Raw genomic sequence first — 23,372 nt, 5'->3', positions numbered from 1 at the left:
AGCTAACATAGATATGATGCTAATTCTTTTCTTTAATACAGTTTACCATATAGTTGAGGTACCAAATGCAGATTATAGATGGGGACAAGATGTGCGATACAGAGTTAGTTATGTTATGTTTCTTCCTTAAATGAAACAAAAGTCTCACGGAACACTAACTAGCATGAGAATTCTATATCGAAGAGATCAGGCTGCAGTGCTGGTTGTTACTCCCCAAGTTAACAAACAACTAAACTTTGATTTGTGCACCTATGAGTGAACTCTGCGATATGTTGACATCTAAAAGCAGAGACCGAGGTGATGTATTTACAAAGTGTGACCTGCAGGTGGTGCCACTGAAGTACAGGAATGAGCAGGAACGGGCACTTTCATTCCGTTCACATTAGATTTTGTGTTTCAAATACTGTTATGAGCTCAGCTCCTTGGAATTCTCTTCAAATTCAGCTTCTTGAAAGGATCACACTGTCCCAGTTAGAAGCCAAGTAGGATCGCTCTCTGCTGCTGCAGAAGGAAAGCCAGAGACAGTGGAAGCTGAAAGCGTCAGAGAAGTGGGCAGGCCAATGCAAATATCAAGGAGTCACCCGACACCCAGAGAAACGAAAGGAATGAGAAAAATCTCTCTGGAAAGAGAATACACCAGCTTTGAAAAAACAATACTGTGCTTATTGGCCAGAAAATCTGTGGCATTATGTGGATACGATTAAAGTCCTTGCTTAGAGTGGTTACTTGGCACTAGTGCCACGTATTAAGAACTGTCTCACCATAAGTTAGAAAGAGAAAAGGAACAGAGGGCTGCTCGGCACTGAGAAGGTTGCAGTATCGCTTCTCGGCCTTTTGGCTAAGATCAAGTGTAGTATCTGTTCTTATCAGTTTAATATCTGATACGTCCCTTATCTAGGGACCATATATTAAATTGATTTTTGGAACAGGGAGATGGAATAGGAGCTTGCTTCATCCACTCCACGCATCAACCTGGTATTGCAGTATCTCCAGGAATGGTGCACCTCCCATTTGGGAGGAACTTATATGGTACAAAAAACAGATTTAACTATTAAAAAAAAAAAATAGAGATGTTCAGACTGCTAAAAATATAATACAGGTGATATCCAGATAGAAATAGGAGTCTTGCAGTAATTTTATACTATGCTACCACTAGAAGTCACCCTTCCATAGAAAAGCAATTTAAACAGCCTCTCCACCCAACTTAGGCCCAAATGATAAGGAGCTAGTATCATGTTTCATGATCCCAAAGGCTGCATACTGAATAAAATGCCTGTTCAAAAAAAAAAAATGTCTTCATCACAATTTTAAATTTTGGGAGAGAGATCTCTGCACACAAATATAACTTTATTCCACTATTTGGGGGCCAAAAAGAAATAGGCTGAATAACTGCTGATTCAAAACCAAACCGCTGCAGAGCAGGAAGCATCAAATAAGAGTTTAGGAAGCATCAAATAGAGTTTGTTAAATAAGCGAAGAACACAGTCTAAGTAAGGTATAGTAACTGCAGATAGGTAGCCAGGGTTACCCATATACAGAATCTTGTGTGTCAAAAGAAGACTTTAAAATTTTAACCCTATATGGTATAGAAAGCTAGTGCTCGGCCAAACTTTCAGACACAGCACAAAAAAAAACATAATGATTGGAGTCACTTAATATGAGCAGGGCTGTGGGATCAGTACACCAAACCTTTGACTCCCAACTCCTATATTTCTCTATTGTCCGACTCCTACTATGTAGAGTAAGTCTAAAAGAAACGTGATTAATTACAGAAGTACAGGATATTTCATTATGTACAAAATTAGACTACAAAATATACTTAAAGTCTGAACAAAAAAATGCTGTCAAATGAAAATATGCAGTACACTATTGTAAGTTTTTATTTTGAAGCTGGAGTCAGAGAGTCGGTACATCTTTACTGACTGACTCCATCAAAAACTGCTTCCGACTCCAACTCTACAACCCTGAATATGAGAACTGTCAGCATAGACTATATTGCAATAGTCCAGTTTAGAGATCAGTGATGGTCAACAGAAATAGAATAAAATAAAACAAGATGATACTTTTTTATTGGATTAACAATACATTTTTTGATTAGCTTCCGAAGGTAGCCCTTTTTCGTCAGATCAGAAATAAGCAAATTTTGATAAGTAACAGCATATATAAGCGAAACATCAAAGTATTTCAGTGACAGTCTGAAAGGATGAGGGAGGGGCAGTGGCGTACCAAGGTGGGGGCGGTCCGCCCCGGGTGCACGCCGCTGGGGGGGTTCCGCGGTCCGGTCAGCGTCATTGGTTTCCATGCTCCCTCTGCCCCGGAACAAGAAGTAACCTGTTCCAGGGCAGAGGGAGCATGGAAACCAACGGCGCTGACCAGCGCGTGGTACCCCCCCAGCAGTGTCCACCCGGGGTGGGGGGTGTCCCTTCACCGGGGGGGGGGGGTCGCACTGCATGGGGGGTGCTGCACCCGGGGGGCGGGGCGCATCGGCGATCCGCCCCGGGTGTCAGCGCCCCTCGGAACGCCACTGGGGTGGGGTGGGCTAGCTGAGAAACAGAGAGGGCTGAGAGGATGGTGGACAGGGAGATAGGCATGGTGATCAGAGGGTGACAAAGCAGTTAAATTTCATGGTTTATAATGGGCTAGAAAACCCAGATCTTTGTTAAGTCCTGTCTGGTGGGTGTCAAAATATTTAATCATTTTGACTTCAAACGTCTTGCGTTCCTGTATTGTTTTAAAGTTTCCTTTAAGTATTCTCACTATAAAATCATTAGTACAGTCTTCTTCATCCCACAGAGGTAACATCTTGATTGGCACTGGCATTTTTCATATTATGTCTATGTAAATTAAATCTCTTCTTCAGCATCTGGCTTGTTTCTCCAATATAGCACCCTTTGTCACATTTTTTACACTGGATGACATATATTACATTGGAAGATGAGCATGTGAAGGATTCCTTTATGTTGAATATTTTTCCATTGTAAATGACTGTGGGGTCTTGTGAAATGTTTTGGCATAGTTTGCAGCTGGATATATTGCAAGGATGTGTGCCATAACATGGGCAGCCGAGACCCTCGGTTTACAAATTCATAACAATACAGGAAATTCAATAATACATGTACACAATATTTCATATGGCATAACACGGCCGCAGCTTTATTTGGATACAAAACATCTCAACCATGGGTATACCCAAGCTTATCCAGCCTCAGGCTCATTGTCCAACCCAGTCCGCCGTCATAGCAAGACTGACCAATCGTAACCTGAGCTCCCCGCCGTCGAGCAAGGGAGCTCAACCGTAAGCGCAGCTGACCCAGCTGCCTAGCTTACACCATCAGGCTTGGGTACCCCGCCATAGCTGCGACAAGGTATAAAAACAGTAAACATCAGGATATCTTGCGGAGGGAGGGGTGGGTGCACCTGGAGCCCGGACGCGAGAAGAGGCCGTCCGGGCTCCTCCCCGGGGTTTTAAACCCTTCTCTCTCTCCTCCCATGCCAGCGGGGTGCCGATTTACGGCGGGAACGTGCCCTACTGGCACCCCGCAGGCATGAACGCGCATGCCCCTCGGTGCACGTCGCCCTGTTAGCTACGGCTCCGTGCACCTCTGGGGCACTGCGCCTATCTTTTCTCTTCTTTTTGGGTCTCTGTTGAAAGCTTGCTTCTCACTAGCTTGTGTTTTAAATTGGGTGGCTGTCGGAAGGCCAGCACTGGTGTGGATGGGAATATCTCTTTCAGTAATTCATCCTCCTGGAGTAGTGGCTGCAGATCTCTTATGATTTGCCTTATTTTTTCCAGCACTGGGTTGTGTGTCACTACAAGGGGGATTCTATCTGCGGCTTTCTTTTCCTTGTACTGTAGCAGATTTTCCCTGGGTGTTTTGAAGGAGGAGGCAATATTCTTGGAGATTATTTTGGGGTTGTATCCCTTCTGTGCAAAGTATGCAGTCAGGATTTTGAAGTGCCTATCTCTGTCCCCTGGGTCAGAGCCCATACGGTGGTACCTTGTGGCTTGGCTGTAAATAATGGATCTTTTTTGTACGTAAAGGGTGGAAGCTGGAGTTCTGCAGGTAGCTGCATTTGTCTTTGGGTTTCCTGTATATGGATGTTTGTATGTAGCCATTGCTGATTGAAACTGTGGTGTCTAAACAATTGACTTTCTAGGGAGTAGTCAATTTTGAATCTGATTGTAGGATGGTATGTATTGAAAGAACTGTAAAATTGTTTTACAGTGACCTGTAGCATTGTTTTAAAGACAAATGCAGCTACCTCCACAATTCCAGCTTCCACCCTTCACATACAAAAAGATCCGTTATTTAAAGCCAAGCCACAAGGTACCACTGTATCTGCTCTGACCCAGGGGACAGAGATAGGCACTTCAAAATCCTGACTGCATCCTTCAAACAGAAAGGCTGCAACCCCAAAATAATCTCCAAGAATACTGCCCAGGGGCATAGCCAGACAACAGATTTTGGGTGGGCCTCGGCAAGAATTGGGTGGGCACCAAGTGTTCTCCCCCCCTCCAAAAACAAATCTCAGCTGGTGGGAAAATGCTTCTTTCCATATTGGCAGCAGTAATGCACTGAAAACTGAGCAGGTGCCGGTGTCGTGGAGAGTAGCGTTTTTGTTACCATCAGGGGGAAATCTTCAGCTGGTGGAGCTTGGGATTCCCACCAGTTACCACTAAACATGTGCTACTGTTGGGTGGGCCTGAGCCATAAATGGGTGGACCCTGGCCCACCTAAGCCCACCCGTGGCTACGCCACTGATACTGCCTCCTCCCTCAAAACACCCAGGGAAAATCTGCTACAGTACAAGGCAAAGAAAGCCACAGATACAATCCCCCTTGTAGTGACACACAACCCAGAGCTGGAAAAACTCAGGAAAATCATAAGAGATCTGCAGCCACTATTCCAGGAGGATGAACTACTGAAAGAGATATTCCCATCCCCACCAGTGCTGGCCAAATGTATTAAGTTAGTCCAATAAAAAAGGTATCATCTTATTTTCTTGTCTATGTTTTATTTTATTTCTATTGACTGGCTTTAGAAGTGGACTAACACAGCTACCACATCTCTCTACTCAAGATCAGTGATGAAAGAGTGAGCATATGCAGCAAAGAGAAATGAAGATAACTATGAAAACAACACCTCTAGCATTGGAGCCGACTCTGTGGGTGCTTGAGCACCCCCAATATTGAGAAAATTCCTTGTATGTGTCCAGAGAAGGGTTATTTCCTTTGGGCTTAGCACCCACAATAATTTTGAAAAGTTGGCTCTTATGACCTCTAGGTATTTAAAGTGATCCACTGTTTAAAAAGAAGTACCAAACGAAATAGGAGTCAAAGAAGGGCAGACAAGTGACCTGTAAACCAAGCCACTATTTATTACCATCTCAATACAACAAAAAAATGTTAACCAGGAGCTACAGACAGGTACTGAAAGGCCTCCTGAAAGAAGACTTTAATTTGTTTTTTTTACTTAAGTAATTACATTCAGATCTCAACTATTCAGGTAGAGTTCCACATCTGTAGACCTGCTATTGGAAATTAAAGTGCAAATATGGCCTTTTTTAGAGAGGGAAGGAACCATAAGCAGATATGAAATCACAGACCAAAAGACACATCCAGGTATATATGGAACAAGCAAATCATGGAGGTAGTTAGAACCAGCATCCTTTAAAGCCTTAAAAGATCAGGGATCAGATTTTAAAACTGTATTCTTTGCAAAACCAGCAGCCAATGCAGTACCTGAAATATGGAGGTAATGTGGCCCAAGAAACCAAGACCTGACACAAACCAGACCGGCTCAAAGAAGAGTGATCAAAATGATAAAGGAGATGGAACTCCTCTCATATGAGGAAAGGCTAAAGAGGTTAGGGCTCTTCAGCTTGGAAAAGAGGTGGCTGAGGTGGGATATGATTGATGTTTACAGAATCATGAGTGGTGTAGAACAGGTAAAAGTGAATCAATTTTTTACTCTTTCAAGAAGTATAAAGACCGGGGACGCTCAATGAAATTACATGGAAATACTTTAAAAACAAATAGGAGGAAATATTTTTTCACTCAAAGAATAGTTAAGCTCTGGAACTCATTGCTGGAGGATGTGGTGACAACGGTTAGTGTGATCATGCCACTTCCTCCCTTAAATCTGCCCACTGGCTTCCAATTTAAAATTATTTTGTTAATATTCAAAACCCTTGCTGCCTCTGAACTTCTCTATCTTCTGAGATATCTCACCCCTTATACACAAACAAGAGCACTAATATCATCACAACTCAATCTTATGTCTATTCTGTCACATCAAGAACTTTATCATGAACATAGCAGATACACTATGTTTTCATTTCAAGGTCCAAAGCTATGGAATTCCTTACTATCTCATTTTAGACAACTTACTTCACTACCTCATTTCAACACAGAGTTAAAGACTTTCCTCTTTCAGGATACTTATACCTAGTTTTCTGCTGATGAAATCACTTGTACCTGGCCTACAGACTTCCCTACCGTATTATTTTCTCCCATACTTTATATCCTATATAATAAAACCCACCTCCAATGTTCTGAAGCTGCCTCCCTGGTGGACCGTGGCTGAAGCTTCCTGTACTGTCATGTTACATACTTCCGCTTATGTCAGCTGCAGCAATGACCAACAGCACACCAGCATGAGGCCCCGCCCCTGCCACCCTCGCCGCAACGCCACCCCCCCAGGTCGCTGCCCACAGGTGTGCACGCTCGGCCCTTCTCTCTCTGTTAGCTGTGGTCCCGCCCTCATTTCCTGTTTCCAAAATGAGGGCGGGACCACAGCTAACACAGAGAGAAGTGCCGACGCTGTACCTGCACACCATTTAACAATGCTTTTGCTTTCCTGTGAAGAGGATTTCTACAATTTGGAGCGACTGCGCCTGGAACCATGGTACTCGGAGGGAGTGAGGGAGGGGAACCCTGGAACTCGGAGGGAGGGAGGGGTGACGCAGCATCTCGGATGGCAGGGAGGGAGGGAGAGAGGGAGGGAGACCCTGGAAATTGGAGGGAGGGAGGGGGGGTGACCCTGGAACTCTAAGGGAGGGAGAGGGGGGGAGACCATAGAACTCGGAGGGAGGGGGGCCATGAAACTCGGAAGGAGGGGGAGGCGACCCTGGAACTCGGAGGGAGGGGAGGCGACCCTGGAACTCGGAGGGAGGGAGGGTCAACCCTGGAACTCGGAGGGAGGGGGACGACCCTGGAACTCAGAAGGAGGGAGCGGGGCCCATGGCACACACTCTCATTCTCACACACACACACACTCTCTCTCTCACATACACACTCGCGCCCAATCTCACTCTCTCTCTCTGTCACACACTCACACTCACTCTCTCTCTCACACACACACACTCTCTCTCTCTCAAATATACACACTCCAAGGACAACCTTGCTAGCGCCCGTTTCATTTGTTTCGGAAACGGGCCTGATTTACTAGTTATATACAACTATGGGGCTCTTTTCAGCATAACCAGGTTGAGGGCATGGTGGGAGCGGAGAATGGACTGCTGCGGGCACTGGCGCTTAATTTAAACACGACAGACACATTAAAAATAGGCACGGGCACCATTGGAAGTCCGTTTGAGAGAGCGGCTGCTCCCCTGGCAACCTACCTAGCTACACCTTTGGCCCTTTTATTCAAGTTTAGCATGCATTAGCAGAAGTAGCATGCGATAAATGCTGCTCATCTTATTTTATACCTATGAACTTAGTGCACACTAATGTCCGTTACCATGCGCTAAGCTTTAGTAAAAGGGCCCATATATCTTATTTAGAAATTTTAGTTTACCATACATTAAATCATTCTTTCTAGGAAAAAGCACAGAAGTATTCACAAAGTGTATATGTATCTTTGACTCATAAGACATAATGTTTTCATTCAAAACAAAATTTAATGGTTATACAATATTACAATCAAATTTTATATAGATATATAGACATTTGTTTTTCCAGTGCTCAACAAATCCCGGGCACCAGGTTGCCCTGGCACCTAGAAATTGCATCCGGATTCCTGGGATTTCATACCCCTTAAAGGTTGGGGTGTTTTTTGTTTTTACTTACTCGCAGCGCTGCCTCTGAAACAGCTTTCCTGGCTCTGCACAGTGATTGGGCTCTCCACATACTTGAGCTCCATTGTGCAGGAGGTTCAGGAAGACTTGAAACCGCAAGACTTGTCAAACTTCCTGCACAGCACAGCTCAAGTATTGGAAAGCCCAATCACTGCAGAGCCAGGAATGCTGTTTCAGAGGCAGCGCTGCGAGTAGGGAGGTAAAAGCTGGTGACTATGGGAGGCTGGGGGGGGGGAATGAGAGACTGAGTGGCTGAAGGCTGGGGCATATGAGAAACATTGGGTTAAGGCTGGAGGTGGGGCATGAGAGATACTGACCAGGTAAGGATGGCGGGGGGGGGGGGGGGCGCGCATGAAAGACACTGACCAGGAGAAAGCTTTGGGGGGCATGAGAGACTAGCTGTGTGACGGTTAGAGGGGGGCATGACAGAGACTGACTGGGTGAAAGCTAAAGGGAAAGTGTGAGAGAGACTGACTGAGTGGAGGCTGAAGGGGGGGCATGAGAGACTGACTGAGTTAAGACTTGGGGGTGTATAAGAGAAACTGACCAGAGGAAGGCTGGAAGGGGGGCATAAGAGAGACTGACTGGAGGAAGGCTGGAAGGGGGTGAGCATGAGAGAGAGACTGGGTAAAGGTTGGAGAGGGGCATGAGAGACAGATACAGAGACTGATAGGAACCCATGCAATGGTGATATGTGATACAAAGAGGCAGTTGCTTCTTTGCTTCACCTATCAAGGCAGTGCTGTCACACAGCTGACAGCATACATTTGGAAGGGAGACTGCTGGCTGTGCCAGTGACTTGCAAAGGTACTTTGAGGAACTGATTTACTAAAGTTTCTTTGCCCAGGGACATAGAATAGCAAAAGAGCCTTAGTAAATAAGTTTCTGAAAGAGCAGCTGCTGATCTGGCAGGGGATTCCCATCCCTCTCCCCCCCCCCCCCCCCAACCTCCGAAGACAAAATAAAATTCACTGCAGACAATGTTGGAGGGGTGGGGAAGGAGAAGCAAGCGAGGTCTCAGCTGCTGGCTCCTAAGTTTTTGGGCTGGCTCCTGGATTTAATGAAAATTTGTTGAGACCTGATATATTTACATATGTATATACATTTGTAAAAATATGAGTAATAGATATGCATGTCAAGGATGTTAATATTTTATTATATTAGACTTTACATTTATAAATAAATATAATCACTATCTATTTTTAAAAAAAGGGAAATTGGCACTTACCAACAAGCACTGCAAAGTGACACCAAAAGTAAGAACTGCCATCAAGGATCACCGTTCTAGATTGTAATGAATAAAAGTGGGAACAAAAGACACCACAGCCATCTTTAAAGGGCCCTGATTCCTATACTTTTAAGTAATGATATACTAATTGTCAAAATGGCCATAGGTATTCCACAATTTAAAATGCTCAATTCCTACTCTTGTGTATTGTATCAGTATCCTGTTTTTTTTTATATAGTTTTTCAATAAAATTATGTATTTATTCTATCTGACTAGAATTTATGCAGTTAAAGGGTAGTTATCAAGGTGCAGTAAAAGGTGGGATTTTACTACACCTTGATTCACCATGGGAGTAACTAACCTGTGACATCCCAGTACCACAGGTTCCTGACTTCCGTGGCAAATTGGTAATAACACTGCTTGCAAGCCATCTCGCAAGCAGCACTATTCCATGGGCATAAGAGTATCGGGCTGCCAAGCCATGGCCTCCCAGACTGAGTGCCCCTCTTGGACTTCACCCCCAATCAAGGCCCCCTTTGTGGCGGACCAACCAGCCCCACTAACCCCAAGGGCCCCCCCCCTCAATCAGTCACCATCGTTCTGGTGTTATGCTCCCTCTGAAATCCACACTGGGAACTGATCAGGAAGAGTGTGTTCATGCAAACATTCAGTCTGGCGCAAGACCCATTTTTCAATTATTCTGGCCAAAGATGGCATATTTGGAGACAAGTCTACAGGCATGTTTGTACTGCAATACTGGACAAATGTGTCAGAATTAAAAAACAGATATCAGGGATCCCTCTTCCCTCCCCCCCGCCCCACCAAGAAAAAATAAAATTCACTGCAGACAATGTTAGAGGGGTGGGGAAGGAGAAGCAAGAGAGGTCTCAGCTACTATCGTCTAAGTTTTGGCCTGGTACCTAGATTTAATTAAAATTTGTTGAGGCCTTTATATTTACATATGTAAAAATATGAGTACTAGATGTAAATGTCAAAGATGTTAATATCGTTATTACATTAGGTAAAGTAAAGGGTCATGGTTTTGATATACCACCTTTCTGGGGTACTACCAAAGTGGTTTACATTTCTTATAGTTATATACAAGTACTTTATGGGAAAAAATTGAAAGAAATGAATTGATAAGGACAATTTCCTTCCTTGTTATCTGCAGTATTGTCAGTCTCACACAAGCAGCCAGCCTGGCAGTCCCCAGAAGAAAATGGCTAGGGGATCAGTCATGTATATAGGAACATGCTGTTTCAATCTTAAATCTTATAATTCACAGTAAGGCCACTGGTCTTCTCATTTTAGTCTTTGTTTCCTTGTATACAAGAAGCTTACCGTTCCTGTTCTCATGCCTGCCTGCATCTTAACCTGCTCAAAGTCTCTTTGTAAACTTCATACCCTGGAATCTTGCCATCATTCAGGGACAGCATCGCCAGCTCCATTTCTTTGCTGGCTCAGTTAACGTTTTTATTTATAAATCTAGAAATTGTTCTCTGTGTTAGTAACAGTTACATCTTCTTTCCCCCTCTACTTTTCTTGATTCTTTCTGCTCTTCAGAGAACTACTACACTTTGGCTTGAAAGTTGAAAGGCAGAGATTCCTATGCTATGTCCTTCAAAATACTACACTCGATCAAAGACTGGAAAGGAAAAAAAAACTCATTATCCAAGCTGCTCTCTGTTCCTTTTCTCTTTCAAGCTCACAGAGAGACAGTCTCGAATCTGCATCACCAGCCCCGAGAGACCATTCAAAGTATTTTAATCATTTCTATTTCTTCCACAAGTCTCACATTCTACAACCATAGTCGTCTTTCAAGTAATTCTTAAGAAATCTAGCTGTGTTTTCTTCCTACTTAGCTTTTTCCTGTTCTTTTTTTTTTTCGCTGAGTGTCCGATGACTAGTTCTTATTTGCATTATCCCGCCCACTGCTTTGACGCTTGCCTTATCGCCTCCCTTAGTCCCTTCCTGTCTACTACACCAGGTATCCTGCTCAGCTCCTAATTTAGGGTGGTTGGGTGTTCTTACCTGGAGATGAACTATAGAACTTTTTCGAGCAACTTGCTATAACAAAATTGGAATACCACGTTTGGATGGAAAAAAAACAGATAAAGCGTGCTCGTGCTTCGCATTTCTGTGCTGTAGTGGCACCATCTGCTAGCTCACGCTTTACAAATGTAACACGTCAGTCTCGGGGGAGTTTTTAGATGTTAATATCGCAGAGATTTGGTGCCTGAATCAAATGTATTTGCAATCCTTTAAGAATTTGGGAGGAAATAACCAGCAGGGAAGCCTGCTCTCTCAGTTTCGGGCCTCACATGCTGGTTGAAGTTCCAAGACACTTTTGCTTTTTTTTTTTTTTTTTTTTTAAAGAGGAAGATACAATTCTCTCTCTCCCAGCTAGAGGGCTCACTTCTTGCACACACAACACTAGCAGGCACAGGAAACTCGACCCCCAAAATTAAATGTTCCAGTGAAAGCGCATGATGCTAAAATTAACGCTGGGCTGTAAACCCAAAGTCATTTTATCATGTACGTGGAAGAAAGCACCACCACCTCTCCTACTCACAGCAACTGCTGACACAGTTTAAGGGGACAACAAAATAAAAGTGAGAGGAACAGAATAATTAATGGAAAACGTGAGACATCCTGCAGGCTCTGACTCTTTTCTTCCTCTAAATCTTTCTCCTCATTCCACATTCTGAAAACCAAAATAGGCATGAGAAGAAGAGAAAACATGGCATCTTTGGGGAGTTTCCATTTCATTTTGTAAATTCATGTTTGTTTCTGATTTATGGTCTCTTTCCTGTATTAGCTGAGGGTATCTCCATATGTATGATGAAGGTAAAGGATTCTGCTATGTGTAGTTTATGTGAAGAGATCTGTAGCAGTCCCATTTCTCAGTAGGACAGTGTACTGGTGCTGTAGGGCCAGGTGTAATATTTACAGTGCTGTCTTTTCATAGAGTTGTTGCAGTTTGAGTCTGGAAATTAGTGCTGTTATAGTATGGCAAGTCTGCTATATAATGTAGATTCTGAGTGTCTTTTTGCAGGGTTTTATGTTATTTTGCAAAGTGGAAGAAGGAGTGTGTTACTGCTCCTGTACTGAGACCAGAATTAGAATATTTTTTGGTATGGTGAATTATAAGGGGAAACACTCCCCTATAGAAAAAATAGTTTAAATATGCTACCTGGGCCTATTTTCAGTTGTGCTGGTGTTTAAATTAATACATATATTCAATTCTACTACCCATTAGGACATAGCACCTTCCACAGGCCAGCTATGGTATTGTCAGGCCATCCAGCTCCCATCGACAGTTTTATTACAAAACTTTGGAACCATAATTCCTTCATACAACTTCAAAAGTATTTGTTCATCAGTGTTTCAGGAATAAAACCAAATAGGATATGAGTGCACAACTTTTCTATCCATGATGGGCATGCATAAACTAGACCCTTTGCTTCATACTTTTCTCTGCACCTCAAGACACCTCACATTCTGCTTACTGCTTTATTTATGACAGGCAAGAAACATGTAAACTGGATTTCTAGGCTCACACTAGAAGTACAGTTTTACAGCTTTACACAACACAGGCAGGTTATTGATAAGCTGGGTTTCTAGGCTCACCCTATGATGATAATTTCACTGCTTAACATACAACTTGAACAGACAAGATATTTGTAAACTAGGGCTTCTGGAATCTAAAGGGCGACTGAAACTGGGTTTCATGTTTTTGGCCAAAACCGAATCTGCATCCAAAATTTGCTGCATGATTTTGACTGAAACCAAAGTGCTAGAGCAGAGCCTGGCTTGGCCCAGCCCAAACAGACCTCCTGAACCCACATGTAGGTCCTCCTTCCGTTAGTGGTCTAGTGGCTGGGGGGGAGGGAGGGAGAGATGTCGGGCCCAGGGGCAGAGGAGAGGGAGAGAGGGAGGGAAGACAAAGAGGGAGAGATGCTGGATCATGGGGAGAAGGGGGAAGAAGTGCAGGAAAGACAGAGGGAGAAATCAGGGCTGTAGCAAGTTATATGCAGATGGTGCAGCTGCACAGGATGCAAGGGAAGCCATCCATTGGCTTACCTTGCTCTGATGTCACAAAGTGGGTGGGCAGGAGCACATGGTGTCAATTGGGGGCATGTCACACAGAGTTCATTTGACGCTTGTGACACTCCTGAGAGAAATGCTGGACCATGAGGGATGAGAGATGGGACAGGGAGGTGCTGGGGTGGATGGGAAGAAGGAGCAGGGAGATGTGAGACTACAAGGAAAGGGAAGAGAAAGAGGGAGAGGAAGGAGATGCTGGGCTACAAGGGTGGAGGGAGGGGAGATGTTTGGAATGGTGTAGCCCTTTGGAAAGGCCATGGGGGTTGTCAAGGAGATGAGTGAAAGAAGTGGGTAGAAACTTGAAAATGGAGGAGCACATAAAAGAAGGGAAGAGGAGGTGGGGAAAGAGAGAGATGGAGAGATAGAGCAAGCGAGAAGAAGATGGAAAGTTGAAAGGTAGGTGAGAAATAAAAAGAAAGGTGAGAGAGGGTGAAATGTGAGTAGACAGAAAAGAAAGGAAGGAAGGAGAAAAATAAAAGGGAAATGAATATGTTAGACACAGATCTAGTGAAGGACTGGAACAAGACAGGCAGAAGAAAGGAAAAATAATATATGGACGGGTACTACTAGAAAGAGTCAGCAGAAGACAAACAAGAGAGGAAGAGAGAAAAAAAGTGTTTTATTTTGAATTTATTAACTGGAATGTTAGCTTTAGGAAAAGTGTACCATGGGTGTATTTGTATTTGTTCATGTATTTCTGTTTTTATTTCTCCAGTATTGCAGTATATGCTAAGTTTCACTTCTTGGGGTTCCCAGTTCAATATTTGTGTTCATGTTTCTTTCTTTCTTTTTTTTATTTTTATTTTTAATACATAATTTTACTTCTGAACTACTAAAACGTGAACACAGAAAATGTTATCCATTCCTGATAACAAGCAAAAGCATGCAAAATATAACAAGACATTAACAGAAATAGTTCACATAACCAACTTGAAGGATAAAGACACTGAAGAGGGGCAAAGAAAGTAGAGGAGGAGAACCCACCCCACAATCTACTAAGAAATCTACTAAGACATCTACTGACCATGCAGAACCACCCAATCAACTGTCAAAGAATTCGTTATCACCCTGAGAAAACTGCGGACCCTTAGAAACCTTCTAACATCTGGTCCAATTCCTAATCCTCCCTAAACTAGACTATTGCAACCTAGCACTAGCCGTATGCTCCAAAGCTCTGATCAAGCATCTGCAGTTAGTACAGAACTCTGCAGTCAGACTAATTTTTGGATTATCCAGATATGAACCACTTCAATCCCACATCTTCAAACTCCATTGGTTACCAATCAAAGAACGAATACAGTTTAAACTAGGTATCACCAACTTCAAAACACTCAGTTGGGAAGCCCCAGAGTACATGTCAAACTCCATATCCCTACTAAGGTCACTGCTCAAATTTCCAGTGTATAAGAACCTAAGATCAACCAAACACCTAAATCTATTCATCCTTTACCAACTAGCGAATCCAAATCTACTCCCCAAATCCCTGAGATCGTGCTCACAATCCCTGCAATTCAGAAGGCTACTACAAACCTTCTTGTTCTATAAAGAAGGCCTCTCAAACACTTAACCATATGACCACCACAACGACTAGTCCAGCTCTTCATCAATTGCAATCCGTCCTTAAACTGCAGCGGTACAGGTGGAATACAAGAACTGGAATAATAATAATAATGCCTAACAAATAAAGGAATTTGTCTTCCGGAGGCCTTAAAGGTAACATAAAATTTACAAGACTAATCTATTCAGTAGATGCAGCATCCAAAATAGGAGAAGACGCTACTATTGGAACCAGAGGTGTTTGAGCTTCAAATAAATGTCTTAAATGACCTGGATGAGGAAGGCAAAAGTTTTATTCCCAAGTTTTATAAATACATGGAAATTGCAGGAAATATGTTCTTCCCAGGGCTAAGACTTAAGGTTTGAAAACCAAAAAGGCCCTAGGTCAGGAAATACATGAACCTTTGGACCCACATATTTCTATTTGTAATTTGATCCCTTGTTCTGTATTTCGTAAGAGTTTGTCTGTGTTTGGTGTGTGACTGTTTTACCTGTAGTAGTATGTTTGTGATTTAGGACCCAGTGTAATAGTTGTAGTGCTGCCAATTCATAGGTAGGGTTCTTGCTGCTTGAATCATAGAATCAGTGCTACTGTTGTATGACATGTCTTTGTAATGTATGTTGAGTTAAGATTTCTTTTCATGTTTTGTATTATTTCATAATGTGGCTGGTAGTGGAGAGATTTATGTTGCTATTGCTCAGATGACATAAGAATCAGAATTTTGTTGTATAGTAACTCTCATGGAGAAATGTCCTAGTTCTGATCTGCACCTGTTGTTAGGGGAGGTTGGATTTTTGTGGATGCAGAACATGTTTACATTTAACTTGTAAGAACTGCTATATTATGTCGGACCAAAGGTCCATGAGGGTGATATATGCCCAATTAATTGCTAATTTTATAAACATGAAAGCACAAAAAGCTATGTGGTTGTAACCTTTTGTAAAACCTCCCTTTTGTAATTAATTAGTAACATCTTGTGAACAAACTGAGTATTGGTAAATGAGTTTTAGGGAAATGGATGTGTGTGTCTGTGTGTGTAACCTAACATTTATATTAATGAGGGAGGAGGGCACCAATTTATATGTTGCAGAAGGGTGCCAGAAACCCTAGCACCGGCCCTGCCCCTCTTCCTCCTCTTGCAAGGTCACCAATTATCAATGCAGTTCATAATAATACAAAATATGAACCACACATAAACAGCAATCCATAAACCAGTGGTTCCTAAACCTGTCCTGGAGGCTCCCCAGCCAGTCAGGTTTTCTGGATATCCACAATGAATATTCATATAAGTACATAAGTACATAAGTAGTGCCATACTGGGAAAGACCAAAGGTCCATCTAGCCCAGCATCCTGTCACCGACAGTGGCCAATCCAGGTCAAGGGCACCTGGCACGCTCCCCAAACGTAAAAACATTCCAGACAAGTTATACCTAAAAATGAGGAATTTTTCCAGTCCATTTAATAGCGGTCTATGGACTTGTCCTTTAGGAATCTATCTAACCCCTTTTTAAACTCCGTCAAGCTAACCGCCCGTACCACGTTCTCCGGCAATGAATTCCAGAGTCTAATTACACGTTGGGTGAAGAAAAATTTTCTCCGATTCGTTTTAAATTTACCACACTGTAGCTTCAACTCATGCCCTCTAGTCCTAGTATTTTTGGATAGCGTGAACAGTCGCTTCACATCCACCCGATCCATTCCACTCATTATTTTATACACTTCTATCATATCTCCCCTCAGCCGTCTCTTCTCCAAGCTGAAAAGCCCTAGCCTTCTCAGCCTCTCTTCATAGGAAAGTCGTCCCATCCCCACTATCATTTTCGTCGCCCTTCGCTGTACCTTTTCCAATTCTACTATATCTTTTTTGAGATACGGAGACCAGTACTGAACACAATACTCCAGGTGCGGTCGCACCATGGAGCGATACAACGGCATTATAACATCCGCACACCTGGACTCCATACCCTTCTTAATAACACCCAACATTCTATTCGCTTTCCTAGCCGCAGCAGCACACTGAGCAGAAGGTTTCAGCGTATCATCGACGACGACACCCAGATCCCTTTCTTGATCCGTAACTCCTAACGCGGAACCTTGCAAGACGTAGCTATAATTCGGGTTCCTCTTACCCACATGCATCACTTTGCACTTGTCAACATTGAACTTCATCTGCCACTTGCACGCCCATTCTCCCAGTCTCGCAAGGTCCTCCTGTAATCGTTCACATTCCTCCTGCGACTTGACGACCCTGAATAATTTTGTGTCATCGGCGAATTTAATTACCTCACTAGTTATTCCCATCTCTAGGTCATTTATAAATACATTAAAAAGCAACGGACCCAGCACAGACCCCTGCGGGACCCCACTAACTACCCTCCTCCACTGAGAATACTGGCCACGCAATCCTACTCTCTGCTTCCTATCTTTCAACCAGTTCTTAATCCATAATAATACCCTACCTCCGATTCCATGACTCTGCAATTTCTTCAGGAGTCTTTCGTGCGGCACTTTGTCAAACGCCTTCTGAAAATCCAGATATACAATATCAACCGGCTCCCCATTGTCCACATGTTTGCTTACCCCCTCAAAAAAATGCATTAGATTGGTGAGGCAAGACTTCCCTTCACTAAATCCGTGCTGACTTTGTCTCATCAGTCCATGTTTTTGTATATGCTCTGCAATTTTATTCTTAATAATAGCCTCCACCATCTTGCCCGGCACCGACGTCAGACTCACCGGTCTATAATTTCCCGGATCTCCTCTGGAACCTTTCTTAAAAATCGGAGTAACATTGGCTACCCTCCAGTCTTCCGGTATTACACTCGATTTTAGGGACAGATTGCATATTTCTAACAGTAGCTCCGCAAGTTCATTTTTTAGTTCTATTAATACTCTGGGATGAATACCATCAGGTCCCGGTGATTTACTACTCTTCAGCTTGCTGAACTGACCCATTACATCCTCCAAGGTTACAGAGAATTTGTTTAGTTTCTCCGACTCCCCCGCTTCAAATATTCTTTCCGGCACCGGTGTCCCCCCCAAATCCTCCTCGGTGAAGACCGAAGCAAAGAATTCATTTAATTTCTCCGCTACGGCTTTGTCCTCCTTGATCGCCCCTTTAACACCATTTTCGTCCAGCGGCCCAACCGACTCTTTGGCCGGTTTCCTGCTTTTAATGTATCTAAAAAAGTTTTTACTATGTATTTTTGCTTCCAACGCTAATTTCTTCTCAAAGTCCTTTTTTGCCCTCCTTATCTCCGCTTTGCATTTGGCTTGGCATTCCTTATGATCTATCCTGTTACTTTCAGTTGGTTCTCTTCTCCACTTTCTGAAGGATTGTTTTTTGGCTCTAATGATTTCCTTTATCTTACTGTTTAGCCACGCCGGCTGACGTTTAGTCTTTTTTCCCTTTTTTCTAATACGTGGAATATATTTGTCCTGAACCTCCAGGATGGTGTTTTTAAACAGCATCCACGCCTGAGAGAGGTTTGCATGTAGTGAAGGCAGTGCATGCAAATCTCTCTCATGAATATTCATTATGGAAATCCTGAAAACCTGACTGACTAGGGTGCCTCCAGGGCAGGTCTGAAAACCTCTGCCATAAAATAAAATAAGGCAAAATACCAGGATTCATAAAATACAAACAGAAACAAGCGTAATAATAATAATGCAACATACAATAAGAGGGGAATGCTGTGTAGTACAACAATAATTTACCTAAAACAAAACAATGGAATCAAACCAGAAAAAAAGGGACAAGTATTAAAATTAGAATCATACTGAGAGAGGTTTTTTTTTAAACAACCAGGTTTTTAGTGCAGATTTAAACCTGATGTAGGAGGGGTCAGACTGCAAAGTGATGGGTAATTGATTCCAGAAGAAGGGAGCCACACACCCAAAAGCAGATAAACATGAAAATTCAAAATCAATTTCCGTGGAGATGGAACAATCAGTAAACTAGAATATGAAGAATGCAGTGTTCCTGAAGGTTGATAAAGTGTGTGAAGATTAAACAAATAGGAATGGCCTCCAGAGAAAAAAGATTTGTGTGCCAAAAAAAGAATCTTAAGCTTAATTCTACTGGCCACTGGGAGCCAGTGTTGTTCAATCAATCAGCAAAGCACTGCAGTGACGTGATCAGATTGTTTAGCTTTATAAAGTAGTTTAAGTGCTGTGTTTTGAAGCAATTGTAGTTGTCCCATGGAATACTAAGGAAGACCAGGAAAAAGTGAATTACAGTAGTCCAGATGATTCATGATCAACGCATGATTAAGAGTCTTGAGAGCAAAGGTCTCTAAATAATGACTGATAGATCCAATCATCTGCAGCACAAAAAAAATGTCTGGGTCAAAAGAGAGATATATGGCCCAAAAGACAAAGCATCATCAATAATTATACCAAGTGACCGGCCAGCTGAACTGAATTTCATAGGAAAGTTATCTACACCTGTAGAAACTGATGGTAGAGCGTTTGATCTAAACCAGATTGCTTTAGGTTTTTTTAAGGTTGATTTTGCGATTATGATCTGCGATCCAAGAAGTCACCTGAAGCAGTTTGGCTATCAAAGATCATGGGCTAGCAAAAGCTGAATGTCATCAGCATAACTATAAAAAGTAAAGCCCAGGTCCTGTATTAAAGTAGCTAACGGCGCAATAAAAATATTTTAAAGTGCCGGAGCGAAGGTGGAGCCCTGAGGAACTCCAGCTAACAAAGGAAATGGGGCGGAGAAAGTGTCACCATAAGATACAGAGAAAGTGCTATCTGAAAAATAAGTTCTGAACCAATTCAAAGAGATGCTTAAAACACCTGTTTCTTTGATGCGAAAAAGAAGGATCGAATGGTCCACCATGTCAAAGGCTGATGTAAGGTCAAATTGAATCACCAGAATCAAAAGAGTAATAAACACCATTAAGAAGGGAGACAACAAGTGTAGTCTTGGTGCTATGGCCTTCTCTAAAACCAGTTTATTTGGGGTTAAAGACATTAGCAGACTCCCAAAACTTAAGAACCTGGTTTAATACAGCCTTCTCTCTGATTTTTGCAAGAAATATTAGCAATAGGATGAAAATTAGTTCTGAAGCCTCAAGGTTTGATTTTTTCAATATTGAGTGAATGTAGCCTCTTTCCAAGCATTAGGAACCCTGCACGAAATTAAACTAGAATTAAGTTGAGCAAGATCACAGACATCAAGTCTGCACAGGCTTTAAAAACCCATTTCGGGCTCCATCAGTATGAGATCCAGAAGGGTGCATAGAATGGATCAATTTCTGTAAACCTATAACAGATAAAGATGAAAAGGATGATAATGTACTAAGGGGAACAGGATTAATCAATAAAGGAGAAGAATCAGAGATTGCAGACTGAAGAGGGAAAAGATGAGGGCAAGTATGTAGTACTACTGTACTGAAGAAGGAAGAATTAGTTTGAAAACGAAAAAAGATCCAAATTCTGTATGGGTAGCAACCAGAGAAAAAACAGGTTGTGGTGGAGGGGAAGTAAGACCGCGAAGGATTTTTTTTTAATTTATAGAAGTGTTTATTGAAATTTGTTTACCAGTACAACCGTCATGAAACTCAGTACATAACCTTATGTAAATTTTGTATCAAATCACATCCATAAGTCTGAACATAGCTAGACATCAGCCAACAAAAATGCTTAATTCAAAACTGTTTCCACTTCAAACTTTTTCCAATTTTTACATGTAATGAATCCCCCCCAAGAGCTATTCTTCCCTTCTACTAACTCATCCCTCTCCCCCCTCCCTCTAACACTTATTCACACCATTTATCGCAAATTTCCTTTCAAGAATGGATCCCAAATCCTTGCCCATTTAGTCTTAGTTTTTCGCTTTTCTGCAGTTAATCTCTCCATCTCACATATATAATGCAATTTTGTTATCCATCGTACCAGGGAGGGGACTTTTGGTGACTTCCAATGGTGTGCTAGGTTCAACCGAGCTGCATGCAGTGAATCCCTAATCAATAGCCACTGATCATGTGTACAACCCTCCGGCCTCTGTCCTAGTACAAAAACAAGGGGATGCCACTGCACAGATCGTCCCACCCAGACTTGCAAGCGATTTTGTACCCCTTTCCAGTATGCCTGTGCCTTTCGGCATGACCACCAAATGTGACCCATAGTTCCCGGCACCCCACAGTTTCTCCAGCACTCCCCCGACACATTAGTATACATGTGATGTAACCGTACCGGTGTCAGATACCATCGGTAAAACACCTTGACAGCGTTTTCTTGCATTGTCACTGCTAAAGAAGATCTCAGTGTCTTTTTTTCTAGAAACTGCCAATTTGTGTCTGATAGGGTGAACTGTAGCTCCTGTTCCCATCTTCTCCTGTGTAAAACAGAAGGTTTGGCATTCGCCCCCTGGTATCTATAGAGGTAGGAAATCAGTCCACGCGAACCCTTCAGAGCTACACATGCCTCCTCCAGCGGATGCACATCGCGTCGCATAGAAGCTCTATACGTTGGTCCTTTCAAAAAATGAGCCAACTGTAAGTAAGCAAAGTGATCACTAGGCCTAAGCCCAAAGTCATCCACCAATGTGTCAAAAGTTGCAATATTTTCTCCTGTGTGTACCTGTCCCATCATGTCCAATCCCGCCTCTGCCCATCTACAAAAAGTGTTATTGCCAATACCAGGTTCGAACAAGGGATTATCCACTATTGGGGCCAAGCCAGATATTGGGGGCTGCCGTTCTGGGAACATTAAGTCCCAGTAATAAAATGTGGTCTGAACCGTTGATGGGAACCTATCTACCCGACCTCTGTGTTTGTTTAACATCCACATCAAATGGCCAAGGGACCTGGAACCCGTCATTTCTTGCTCTAAAGTAACCCATAATTTAAAATCCTCTCTTCTAAACCAATCTACCGCCGCTCTCGCCTGTGCCGCAGTATGGTACCAGAACAGGTTTGGCACTCCTAACCCTCCCTGCCTCTTGGACCTATACAGAAAAGCTCGGGGCAGCCTTGGTCTCTTCTGATTCCAGACAAATCTAATCAGCATATCCTGCAGTCCCGACAAAAAGGACCTGGTCAGTCGCAATGGGAGGACTTGGAACAGGTATAAGAAACGTGGCAGAATATTCATTTTGATCGCGGCAATGCGCCCTAACCAGGATAAACTCATGGTCTGCCATCTGTCCAAATCTCGTTGTACCTCTCTCTTAAGGGCAGGATAATTAACTGCAAACAGCTCAGACAAATCCCCTGAAATCTTCACCCCGAGGTAACTTAAAGCACTAGTTGTCCACTTAAAAGTGAAGGTCTCTTGTAGGGAGTCCCTCACCTCTTGAGATAGATCAACCGCTAGTCCCACTGACTTACTAACATTCAGTTTATAGCCTGAGATCTTGGTATAGTCCTCAATCTCCTTCAGTAAATTTGGAAGGGAAATCAAAGGCTTCGTGAGGGACAGGAGCACATCGTCCGCAAACAAGGCAATTTTGTATTCATGAGATCCCACCCTTACTCCCGAGATATCGTCATTTTCCCTAATAGCTGCCGCCAAGGGCTCCATAGCTAGGTCAAATAGTAGGGGGGACAGCGGGCATCCTTGTCTAGTTCCTCGTCCAAGAATGAAGGAGTTTGAGGTTCCCCCATTCACTCTTACACACGCCTGGGGCGAGGAATATAGTGCCTGGATCCATGTTCTAAAAATCTGACCTATCCCCATCCTATGTAGAACCCTATCTAGGTAACCCCAGTGTACCCGATCGAATGCCTTTTCCGCATCCAACCCAAGCAACACTAAAGGCTGGTGTTTTGTCTGAGCTGCATACACCAGGTCTATCGTACGGCGTATATTATCCATTGCCTGCCTCTTTGCTACGAAGCCCACCTGGTCTGGATGAACCAAGCCAGGAAGCATTAGGCCCAAGCGGTTTGCCAATACCTTCGCCAGTATCTTAATATCTGTATTGAGTATAGATATGGGTCTATAAGAAGCACATTCCGTGTTGTCTTTACCCGGCTTTGGTATTACTGCCACCCATGCCTCCATCATAGATTTTGGAAAAGGAGCTCCCTCTCTAACTGAGTTAATAATTTTCGTTAAATAGGGCGCCAATTCAAAAACGAATGTCTTATAAAACTCGTTTGTGAAACCGTCCAGACCTGGCACCTTACCCGTCGGTAATGCTTTAATCACCCTGATTACCTCATCTACCCTCACCGGAGCTTCTAATTCTTCCCTTTTTAAGTCGGACAGTTTCGGCAAGTTCCTGTTCGCCAAATAGTCCTCAATTTGCCCAGTCTGTACAGCAGCATCCTCTTTGTATAACAACTCATAATATTTAGCAAAACGGTCTCTAATCTGTGTTGATTTGTGAACCATGTGTCCCTTGACATCCCTAACTCTCAGTATGTGTCGGTCAACTC

At 43.0% G+C, this 23,372-nt stretch overlaps 1 protein-coding gene and 1 non-coding gene across 2 annotated transcripts in view; both read left to right on the top strand.

The window, feature by feature from the left end:
- Window positions 1-23,372, top strand: part of LOC115460279 (extracellular serine/threonine protein kinase FAM20C-like) — a 100,173-nt gene that overhangs the window by 60,864 nt on the left and 15,937 nt on the right. The gene's annotated exons all lie outside the window — the stretch shown is intronic.
- On the top strand, window positions 819-1,009 carry LOC115460783. Its single transcript, XR_003940574.1, has one exon. It is a non-coding gene; the product is annotated as a U2 spliceosomal RNA (small nuclear RNA).

This window comes from Microcaecilia unicolor, chromosome 1, assembly GCF_901765095.1.
Source record: "Microcaecilia unicolor chromosome 1, aMicUni1.1, whole genome shotgun sequence".
NCBI lineage: Eukaryota > Metazoa > Chordata > Amphibia > Gymnophiona > Siphonopidae > Microcaecilia > Microcaecilia unicolor.
The sequence above is the reverse complement of the archived record's forward strand: the minus strand, read 5'-3'. Positions and strand labels throughout refer to the sequence as shown.